This window comes from Equus caballus, chromosome 1 (genome assembly GCF_041296265.1).
Source record: "Equus caballus isolate H_3958 breed thoroughbred chromosome 1, TB-T2T, whole genome shotgun sequence".
Taxonomy (NCBI): Eukaryota; Metazoa; Chordata; class Mammalia; order Perissodactyla; family Equidae; genus Equus; species Equus caballus.
In genome coordinates, this window is record NC_091684.1 from 158,441,078 (window position 1) to 158,453,297 (window position 12,220).

Consider the following 12,220-nt stretch of genomic DNA (forward strand, 5'->3'; position numbering starts at 1 on the left):
TGGTTTAACACAAGAAAAGTTTATTTCTCACTCAGGAAGATTCCAATACTGGTCGGGCAACTCTTCAAGGCAACTACTGTTGATTCTTATTATTCTTGGTAGTTATATTCTGTAAAATTGCTACAAACACTGAATTAGCAAATACTGAACTATTCGTCCTAGGGGGAATACAGGGTTAAGTTCCTGCAAGCTTCTGTCACCTTTTCATCAACCGATAGATACATAACCTTGTTTTTCTTGTTTTGTTTTTTTTTGTGTGAGGAAGGTTGGCCCTGAGCTAACATCTGTTGCCAGAATTCCTTTATTTGCTTGAGGAAGATTGTCGCTGAACTAACATCTGTGCCAATCTTCCTCCATTTTATGTGGGATGCCCCAGTGTGGCTTGACAAGTGGTGCTAGGTTCACACCAGGATCTGAATCTGCGAACCCTGGGCTGCCAAAGCAGAGCGTGCAAACTTGACCACTATGCCACAGTGCCGGCCCCCATCACCTTGTTCTATATATTGTGTTTTATGTAAGGTGATTCCATTTAAAGACACCTTATTTAATACATGTTGATTCATTAGCATTGAGCTCTCTGAAAACAGCACTGTAACCCATACCTGAATGAAGTTTATCCAACGCATATATTTTCTTTGTAAGGCACATACAGCCTTCCTACACTTAGAATGCTAGAAAGCACTTCAGCACTAAGCTTGGGGGCCATTTTTTTTTATTGCAGTAACACTGGATTATAATGTCGACGAAAATAATCCATAACCAATCTGTAAATGAAAATTTGGATGAGTTTATTCTGAGCTAAAATGTGAGGACCATGGCCCGGGGCCTTTCTTCCCAAAGGAAGAAAGGGCACCAAAGAAGTGGAGGGTACAGACTGGTTATATACCCCCAAAGAGGATGTTTCACATATGACTGAAATGTCCCTTTTACAACAGTCATGAGACTGCTCTGTCAGCACAGCAATTGATGGACACAGCAGGGTGGCAGGTCTGCTGTCTCGAGCTGGGTGGTCACAGGCAAGCTGGGTGGTCAAAGGTGAGCACAGCAATCAGTTCCTAGCCTAAGGAAAGATGCTTATCCTTAAGGAAATGCCAATGTCAGGGGAAGTTGCACATTTATCTTAAGGCTATTTTTTCTTGCCATAGTAAATGTTTAAAGCAGATATACAATGCATGCTCAATGGCCACACTCAGGCCCTTTTGGAAAAAACAAAGTCAGGCCGAATTAGGTTTACACCAAATGGCTTCCTCATATACTCCAGTATATCCTATTGCTTGCCATTTCTGTTTGTCAATAGCATTATATAACTTTCAGGTGTACATCATGAAATATTTGGAATTTTGTGTAGATTACATCATCTTCACCACCCAAAGACTAATTACAATCCATTACCACACACATGTGCCTAATCACCCCTTTTGCCCTCCTCCCTCCCCCATTTCCCTCTGGTAACCACTAATCCAATCTCTGTTGCTACATGTTTGTTTTTATCTTCTACTTATGAGTGAGATCATGTGGTATTTGACTTTCTTCTTCTGACTTATTTCACGTAGCATAATACCCTCAAGTTCCATCCATGTTGTCACAAATGGCCAGATTTCATCATTTCTTATGTCTGAGTAGTATTCCATTGTGTATATATACCACATCTTCTTTATCCATTCGTCCCTTGATGGGCACCTAGGTTGCTTCGAAATCTTGGCTATGGTGAATAATGCAGAGATGAACATAGGGCTGCAAGTACCTTTATGCATTTGTGTTTTCAAGTTCTTTGTATAAATACCCAGCAGTGGAATAGCTGGATCATATGGTAGACCTACTCTTAATTTTCTGAGGAAACTCCATACTGTTTTCCATAGTGGGTGCACCAGTTTGCACTCCCACCAGCAGTGCATGAGGATTCCCTTCTTTCTACACACTCTCCAACACTTATTGCTTCCTGTCTTGTTAATTATAGCCATTCTGACAGGAGTGAGGTGATATCTCATTGTAGTTTTTTAAAAAAATTTTTATTGAGTTAGTGATAGGTTACAATCTTGTGGAATTTCAGTTGTACATTATTGTTTGTCAATTGTGTGTAAGTGCACCCCTTCACTCTTTGTGCCCACCCCCCACCTCACCTTTCCCCCGGTAGCCACTAATCTGTTCTCTTTGTCTGCATTTTTAAATTCCTCATGTGAGTGGAGTCATACAGAGATTGTGCTTCTCTATCTGGCTTATTTCACTTAACATAATTCCCTCAAGGCCCATCCATGTTGTTGCAAATGGGACAATTTTGTTCTTTTTTACGGCTGAGTAGTATTCCATTGTGTATATATATACCACATCTTCTTTATCCAATCATCAGTTCTTGGGCACTTAGGTTGCTTCCATGTCTTGGCTATTGTAAATAATGCTGCAATGAACATTGGGGTGCATGGGACTTTTGGAATTGCTGATTTCAAGCTCTTTGGATAAATACCCAGTAGTGGGATAGCTGGATCGTATGGTAGTTCTATTTTTAATTTTTTGAGGAATCTCCATACTGTTTTCCATAGTGGCTGCACCAGTTTGCGTTCCCACCAACAGTGTATGAGGGTTCCTTTTTCTCCACAACCTCTCCAACATTTGTTACTATTTGTTATGGTTATTTTTGTCATTCTAATGGGTGTAAGGTGATATCTTAGTGTAGTTTTGATTTGCATTTCCCTGATGATCAGTGATGATGAACATCTCTTCATGTGCCTATTGGCCATCCATATATCTTCTTTGGAGAAATGTCTGTTCATGTCTCCTGCTCATTTTTTGATCAGGTTGTTTGATTTTTTTGTTGTTGAGTTGTGTGAGTTCTTTATATATTATGGATATTAAGCCTTTGTCGGGTGTATGACCCTGATGAAGTCCCACTTGTTTATTCTTTCTATTGTTTCCCTTGTCTGAGAAGATATGGTGTCCGAAAATGTGCTTTTAATACTGATGTCAAAGAGTGTACTGCCTATATTTTCTTCTAGAAGCCTTATGGTTTCAGGTCTCACCTTTAGGTCTTTGATCCATTTTGAGTTTATTTTGGTGAATGGTGAAAAAGAATGGTCAATTTTCATTCTTTTACATGTGGCTTTCCAGTTTTCCCAGCACCATTTGTTGAAAAGACTTTCTTTTCTCCATTGTGTGCCCTCAGCTCCTTTGTTGAAGATTAGCTGTTCATAGATGTGTGATTTTATTTCTGGGCTTTCAATTCTGTTCCATTGATCTGTTCACCTGTTTTTGCACCAGTACCATGATGTTTTGATTACTGTAGCTTTGCAGTATGTTTTGAAGTCAGGAATTGTGATGCCTCCAGCTGTGTTCTTTTTTCTCAGGATTGCTTTAGCAATTGGGGGTCTTTTGTTGCCCCATATGAATTTTAGGATTCTTTGTTCTATTTCTGTAAAGAATGTCATTGGGATTCTGATTGGGATGGCAGTGAATCTGTAGATTGCTTCAGGTAGAATGGACATTTTAATTATGCTTATTCTTCCAAACCATGTGCATGGAATGTCTTTCCATCTCTTGATGTCATCATCCATTTCTTTCAGAAAAGCCTTGTAATTTTCATTGCGTAGGTCTTTCAGTTCCTTAGTTAAATTCACCCCAAGGTATTTTATTCTTTTTGTTGCGATTGTGAATGGTATTGTGTTCTTGAGTTCTTTCTCTGTCAGCTTGTTATTAGAATATAGAAATGCTACTGATTTATGTAAATTGATTTTATACCCTGCAACTTTGCTGTAGTTGTTGATTACTTCTAAAAGTTTTCAATGGATTCTTTGGGGTTTTCTATATATAAGATCATGTTGTCTGCAAACAGTGAGAGTTTCACTTCTTCCCTCCCTATTTGGATTCCTTTTATTCCTTTTTCTTGCCTGATTGCTCTGGCCAGGATCTCCAGTACTATGTTAAATAAGAGTGGTGATAGAGGGCATCCTTGTCTCATTCCTGTTTTCAGGGTGATGGTGCTCAGTTTTTGCCCATTGAGTATGATGTTGGCTGTGGGTTTGTCATATATGGCCTTTATTATATTGAGGTAGTTCCCTTCTATGCCCATTTTGTTCAGACTTTTTATCATAAATGGCTGTTGGATCTTGTCCAATGCTTTCTCTGTATCTATTGAGATGATCATGTGGTTTTTATTCCTCAGTTTGTTGATGTGGTGTATCACGTTGGTTGATTTGCAGATGTTGAACCATCCCTGTGTCCCTGGTATGAATCCCACTTGATCATGATGTATGATCCTTTTGAATTGCTGAATTCTGGTTGCCAAAATTTTGTTGAGAATTTTTGCATCTATGTTCATCAGCAATATTGGCCTGTAGTTCTCCTTTTTTGTGCTGTCCTTGTCAGGCTTTGGTATCAGCATGATGTTGGCCTTGTAGAATGTGTTAGGAAGTGTTCCATCCTCCCTAATTTTTTGGAATAGCTTGAAAAGTATAGGTATTAAATCCTCTCTGAAAGTTTGGTAGAATTCCCCAGGAAAACCATCTGGTCCTGGGGTTTTATTCTTTGGGATGCTTTTGATTACTGTTTCAATCTCTTTCCTTGTGATTGTTCTATTCAAATTGTTTGCTTCTTCTTGAGTGAGCTTTGGGAGATTGTAGGAATCCAAGAATTTATCCATTTCCTCTAGGTTATCCATTTTGCTGGCATATAGTTTTTCGTAGTATTCTCTTATAATCCATTGTATTTCTGCAGAGTCTTTTGTTATTTCTCCTCTTTCATTTCTGATTTTGTTTATTTGAGCTTTCTTTTTTTCTTTGTAAGTCTGGCTAGGGGTTTATCAATTTTATTAATCTTCTCAAAGAACCAACTCTTTGTTTCATTGATCCTTTCTACTGCCTTTTTTGTTTCAATAGCATTTATTTCTGCTCTGATTTTTATTATTTCTCTCCTTCTGCTGACTTTGGGCTTTGTTTGTTCTTCTTTCTCCAATTCAGTTAGGTGTAGTTTAAGATTGCTGATTTGGGATTTTTCTTGTTTGTTAAGATGTGCCTGAATTGCGATGAATTTTCCCCTTAATGCAGCTTTCGCTGCATCCCATATGAGTTGGTATGGCATGTTATCATTTTCATTTGTCTCCAGGTATTTTTTGATTTCTTATTTAATTTCTTCAATGATCCATTGCTTGTTCAGTAGCATATTGTTTAGTCTCCACATCCTTGTGCCTTTCTGAGCTTTTTTCTTGTAATTAACTTCGGTTTTATAGCATTATGATTGGAGAAGATGCTTGTTATTATTTCAATTTTTTTAAATTTGTAGAGGCTTGCCTTGTTTCCCAACATATGGTCTATCCTTGAGAATGTTCCATGTGCGCTAGAGAAGAATGTGTATTCTGCTGGTTTTGGATGGAATGTTCTATATGTGTCTATTAAGTCCAACTGTTTTAGCTTTTTGTTTAGCTCCATTATTTCTTTGTTGATTTACTGTCTGGGTGATCTGTCCATTGATGTGAGTGGGGTGTTGAGGTCCCCTACTATTATTGTGTTATTTTTTATATCTTCTTTTAGGTTTGTTAATAGTTGCTTTATGAACTTTGGTGCTCCTGTGTTGGGTGCATAGATATTTATAAGTGTTATTTTTTCTTGATAAAGTGTCCCTTTGATCATTATATATTGGCCCTCTATGTCTCTCTTTACCTGCCTTGTCTTGAAGTCTGTTTTGTCTGATATAAGTATTGAGATACCTGCTTTCTTTTGTTTGCTGTTAGCTTGGAGTATTGTTCCACCCCTCCGCTCTGAGTCTGTGTTTGTCCTTGGAGCTGAGGTGTGTTCCCCGGCGGCAACAAATTGTTGGATCTTGTTCTTTAATCCATTTTGCCACTCTGTGTCTTGTAATTGGAGAGTTCAATCTGTTTACATTGAGGGTGATTATTGATGTATGAGGGCTTAATGCTGTCATTCTGTTGCTCGTTTTCCAGTTTTCCTGTGTTTCCTTTGTTTCTCGTCCTGTGTGTTTTAGCCTACCCATTGACTTCTGCAATTTCTCATGCTGGTTTTCTTAGATTTTTCCTTATTTATGTTTTGTGTCTCTGTTCTGTTTTTTAGTTTAGTGGCTACCCTTCAGTTTGTATTCAGAATCTCGTGTATAACACAGTCCATTTTCTGGTGGTCTCTTACTTGCTTAGCCTAGACTGATTCAGTCCCTTTCCTCCTCCCCTCCTAAATTATTATTTTCATCTCTTATTCCAACTTGTGTTGTGAGTTTGTGGTTAGAGTGATAAGATTGTCTTTACTTTGGTGATTTCCTTCCCTTTCTCCTAATGCTATAGTTGAATATTTGCTATCCTATTCAGATTCTATCTATTTGTCTCCCTACTCTGTGTTTTGTGACCCCTCACTCCCTTTTTTTCTTTTTTCAGGTATGAGAGCCTCCTTGAGGATTTCTTGTAGTGGAGGTCTTGTGGCTACAAAGTCCCTTAGCTTTTGTTTGTCTGGAAAAGATTTAATTTCTCCCTCATATCTGAAAGATGTTTTTGCTGGATAGAGTATTCTTGGCTGAAGATTTTTATCCTTTAAAGTTTTGAATACATCACTCCAATCTCTCCTAGCTTGTAAGGTTTCTGTAGAGAAATCCGCTAAAAGTCTGATGGTGGTTCCTTTGTAGTTTATTTTATTCTGCCTTGCTGCTCTGAGTATTCTTTCTTTGTCCTTCATTTTTGCCATTTTTACTACTATATGCCTTGCAGTAGATCTTTTTACATTGACAAATCTAGGAGATCTGGAAGCTTCCTCCACACACATTTCTCTCTCAATCCCTAGATTTGGGAAGTTCTCTTCTATTATTTCGTTGAGCACACTTTCTGCTCCATTTCCCTTTTCTATGCCCTCAGGAATTCCTATGATTCTTAAGTTGCATTTTCTCATAGAGTCAGCTATTTCTCTGAGATTTTCTTCAGTTTTTTAAATTCTTAGTTCTCTTTCTTCCTCTGTCTGGAGCCATTCAGCTTGTCTATCTTCGCTTATGCTACTTTGCTCCTCTATGGTGTCTACCCGGGCATTCAAGGAGTCCGTATTCTGTTTTATCTGATCCATTGTATTTTTCATCTGTAGTATTTCTGATTGATTCTTCTTTATAGTTTCAATCTCTTTTGTGAAGTAACTCCAAAACTCATTGACTTGTTTCTCTATATTTCCCTTTACCTCATTGAGTATTTTGATGATAGCTATTCTGAACTCATTTTCACTTAGTTTACCTATTTCCAAGTCCTCAGGACATACTTCTGTGTTTTTATTGTTTTCCTGTTGGACTGGAGCTTTTATAAATTGCTGGATGGTAGAGGAGTGGTTTTTGTGCATAATGCTATTATTCGGTTGCAGTTACAGCCTGTCGCCACTAGATGGGGGTCGAGAGCCACACGTTCTGAGCCCTCTGCCTTTAGCTGCGATGGCGGCACACAGCATGGGTTGAGGGAGGAGGGGCACTTTCTCTTGTGTGCAGACCTGGATTCCAATCAGCTCTCACTCTCTGGTTTCCTGGGGTCTTGGCTTGATGGGGTCCCCCATGCAAAAGCTTTCCCCCTTTAGAGGGTTTCTGCACAGGTCTGTGGGAGTCCTGGATGATCCCATGGATGTGCAGCCCCTCCTCCCCTGCACCTTCTCTCATGGAGCCTCCCACGGCAGTGATCCCAGTCTCTAGGCGAGGGAGCAAAGATCTCTCTTACCCCGTTCCAGCTCCAGCCTCTCCGCCCTCTGTCGTTTGGCTGCTGTGGGTCTCTGACAATCTGTGTATTATTAGGATTCTTTTGGTTGGAATTCAGTTGCTCCTTTTGGTTGTAATTTGGAGGGGAGAGAATCCCGGGTGAGCTCACTCTGCCATGTCACTGACATCACTCCTCATTGTAGTTTTGATTTGCATTTTTGTGATAGTTAATGATGTTGATCATCTTTTCAAGTGGCTGTTGGCCATCTGTGTATCTTCTTTGGAGAAATGCCGGTTGAGATCTTTTGCCCATTTTTTAACTGAGTTGTTGGTTTTCGGTTTTTTGTTGTTGAGATGTATGAGTTCTTTGTATATTTTGGATATTAACCCCTTATCTGATATATGGTTTGCAAATATCTTCTCCCAGTTGTTAGGTTGTATTTTCATTTTGTTGATGGTTTCCTTTGCTGTGCAGAAGATTTTTCGTTTGATGTAGTCCTATTTGTTTGTTTTTTCTATTGTTTCCCTTGTCTAGTCAGACATGGTATTTGAGAAAATGTTGCTAAAACCAATGTCAAAGAGCATACTGCCTATGTTTTTGTCTAGAAGTTTCAGAGTTTCATGTCTTACATTCAAGTCTTTAATCTATTTTGAGTTGATTTTTGCGCATGGTGTAAGGTAATGGTCTACTTTCATTCTTTTGCATGTGGCTGTCCAGTTTTCCTAACACCATTTATTGAAGAGACTCTCCTTTCTCCATTGTATGTTCTTGGCTCCCTTCTCGAAAATTAGCTGTCCGCAGATGTGTGGGTTTATTTCTGGGGTTTCAGTTCTGTTCCATTGATCTGTGTGTCTGTTTTTGTGCCAGTACCATGCTGTTTTTGTTATTATAGCTCTGTAGTTATTTTGAAATCAGGGAGTGTGATACCTCCAACTTTGTTCTTTTTTCTCAGGATTCCCCTTATCTCTCCTTCCATTCTGAATGATAACCTTCCTGGATAGAGTATTCTTGGCTGTAAGTTTTTTCCTTTCAGAATTTTAAATATGTCATGCCACTCTCTTGCCTGTAGGGTTTCGGCTGAGAAGTCCACTGATAGCTTTATGGGCCTTCGTTTGTATGTTACTTGTTGCCTTTCTCTTGCAACTTTTAGAATTCTCTCTTTACCTTTAATTTTGAACATTTTCATTATAATGTGCCTTGGTGTGGGCCTCTTTGGGTTTATCTTATTTGGTGCTCTCTGTGCTTCCTGTACTTGGGCATCTGCTTCCTTCCTTAGGTTAGGAAAGTTTTCAGCTATTATTTCTTCAAATAGATTTTCTGCCCCTTTGTCTCTCTCTTCTTCTGGGACACCTATAATATCAATGTTGGTGTGCTTGATATTGTCCAAGATTTCCCTTATACTGTTCTTGCTCTTTTTAATTCTTCTCTGTTTTATCTGTTGAGCTTGGGTGATTTCTTTTAGTCTTTCATCCAGCTTGCTGATCTGTTCTTCTGTATCATGTACTCTGCTATTGAGTCCCTCTAGTGAATTAGTGAATTTTTCATTTCCAGTATTGTATTCTTCATTTCTTTTTTTGGAAGATTAGCCCTGAGCTAACATCTGCCATGAATCCTCCTCTTTTTGCTGAGGAAGACTGGCCCTGAGCTAACATCCATCCCCATCTTCCTCTACTTTATATGTGGAACACCTACTGCAGCATGGCTTGCCAAGCGGTGTCATGTCTGCACCCAGGATCTGAACCAGTGAACCCTGAACCACTGAAGCAGAACATGTGAACTTAACTGCTGCGCACCAGGCTGGCCCCAGTATTCTTCATTTCTGATTGGTTCTTTTTTTATTTTCCAATTCTTTGTTGACATTCTCACTGTGTTCATTCAGTCTTCTCCCAAGATTAGTGAGCATCCTTATGAGTTTTTGTTTGAACTCTTTGTCAGGTAGATTGCTTATTTCTGTTTCATTTAGTTCTTTTTCTGGAGTTTTGTCCTGTTCCCTTGCTTGGAACGTATTCCTTTTCCTCTTCATTATGCCTCTTTCTCTGTGCTTATATCTATATATTAGGTGAGTCAGCTATGTCTCTTGATCTTGGAGAAGTGACCTTATGTAAGAGATGCCTTTTGAGGCCCAGCAGTGTGCTTCCCTCTTGTCATCAGTCCAAATGTTCCAGGAGTGGCCCCTGTGTGGGCTACTTGTGTCCTTCTGCTGCAGCAGGGTTGCTTTTACCAAAGATACCCAGGGAGTCTAGTGGGGGTCATTTTAAACTGAAATCACCAACAGAAATGAAAAATTGTGGCACTAATTAGACCATGAAAAGGACACTTATTTACAGTATGTGAAGGAGGCATAATATTGACTTGTTTGACCTCAGTTGGGAACATACACGTGGAGTGACTCAAATTTTTCACCACTCTACCTATGTCTGTGAATAATTGTGAAAATACCTCGTGTTGATTTGGGGGTCACAATAAATTTTAGTGAGCAGGCAAATTCAGAAATACAGAACTTGTAAATAATGAGAATTGACTGTAATTTGTTTTTTTGTGCTAGTGGAATCAATTCCAACTCCCAGGGACCCTGTGTATAGCAGAGCAGAACCCTGTCTGGTCTTTTTGCACCATCCTTTCATCTTCTGGTGCTATATCAGACAATGCTCCACTGTTATTCATAGGGTTTTCATGGCCAGTTGTTTTGGAAGTGGGTGGCCAGGTCCTTCTTCCTAGTTTGTCTTAGTCTGGAAGCTCTTCTGAAAGCTCTCCACCATTCACATACTCTGCTGGTATTTGAAATACCAGTGGCATAGCTTTCAGCATCACAGCAACAAGCAGCCAACATAGTATGACAGCTGACAAACGGGTAGTGTACTTCCCTGACAGGGAAACAATTTGGTGTGGCAGTGAGAGCATCAGATCTTAACCACTAGACCACCACCAAGTATTGATTTGGGGATCATAAATGAATTTTGGTGAGTAGGCAAATTCACAAATTCAAAACTTGCAAATAATGAGAATCGACTGTAAATGCTGTGCGATAATTTGGAGCTTTAGGCTACTTGGCCTGTGACACTGCCATCTCAACATGCAGTTTTTAGGTTACTTCAACAGGGAAGGGATGGCTGGAGTGTCATTCACTATCCATTGTCCAGAACTAATCACCTGACCCCACCTAACTGCAAGGGAGTGGGAAATGTGGGGAATGCTTGGATAATGAGTGAACAATATATATTTCAGTTACAAAAGCAAACCCCAAAGGAAGAAAAATCATTGTACTTTATGCAAAGGGAGGCATCTGTTCTTGTCAGGCAGAGAGTGACCTATGGGAGGTTTGAGACAGTGAGGATGTTTCAGAATTCTCAACTCCTTTGGCTCCTCCCAGGTATCTCCATTCCAGTTGCCAGATCACAGAGCCTTCCAATCATCCCACCAATGTTATCTATTTCACTTTAGCAAGACACATGTTTAATTTCTTGTTCTGGACCCTTGCAATTTCAGTTTGTTGGTTCTGTTTTTCTCTCTTCCCATTTGATCATCCATAGATTAGAACTTGTCTCACTCTTGTTGAACTTATCAAACTATAAGCAGTAACCTGCTTATATGAAACAGCCTGATATATTTGCTGTAAGCCCTAAGTACTTCACCCTCAGTTGGCCCATAGTCTGAATCCTTGGCAGCAACAGGATTGCTTAACCTAACTGCTTGCTACATCATCATGTGACCTGCCAGGAATTCCCCCTCTTGGGTTGAGGGAGTCCTTATTGTTCCCCTCTCTGCTTGACTCAGCCAGTTTCATACTTGTTCTAAGGGTCTTTCACTCAAGATACTACTTCTTGGTCACAATTTCTGTATTAATTGGGACTCTTTAGTTTCAAATAAAATAATTCATGTTGAGCTAGTCTAATAATAATAGTAGTAACATTTGGTGAATGTTTATTCTGTACCAGTGCCTGGCACATGAAAGGTGCTTACTCTTTGTTGAAATGAATGCTAGATACTGTGCTAAGTACTTTAAATGCATTATCTAATTTAATGCTCACAACAACTCCATACTAGTATTTCTCCTTTCTACAGAAAAGAACACTGTGACACAGAGTGGTTTAGAAACAGCCCAGGACACACAGCTAGTAAATATTGGAGCCAGGATTTGAACCCAGGCCATCTTATTTTTTGCTACCATATTAGCAAAAAAAAGGGGGGAAGGGGGAATTTATCATAAGAGGGTTATTATAAACCAAAGGCAGAAATTCATGTGGATTGCAGGATGAGCTGGAACCAGAAGCTTGAGAGCTTTGGGAACCCAGGCCATATTCTTCCTGTTTCTCTTCTCTGCTCAGACTAGATGTAGGACCTTCGATGGGCAAAGGAGAAATATTGGTAAAGTGTCACAATAGATTATTTCACTGGTCCCAACTTTTGACTTACCTTGGAAAATCCTAGCAGTGCCCTCAACTCCTTTTGTGGCCCGGGCCAAGTCTTTCTATGTCTTTAGGCTTCAATTTCCTCATTTATAAAATGAGAAGTTTTTACCAGAGGATTCCTCAGGTCCCTTCCAGCTCTAAAATTCTATGATCCTAAGGAAAG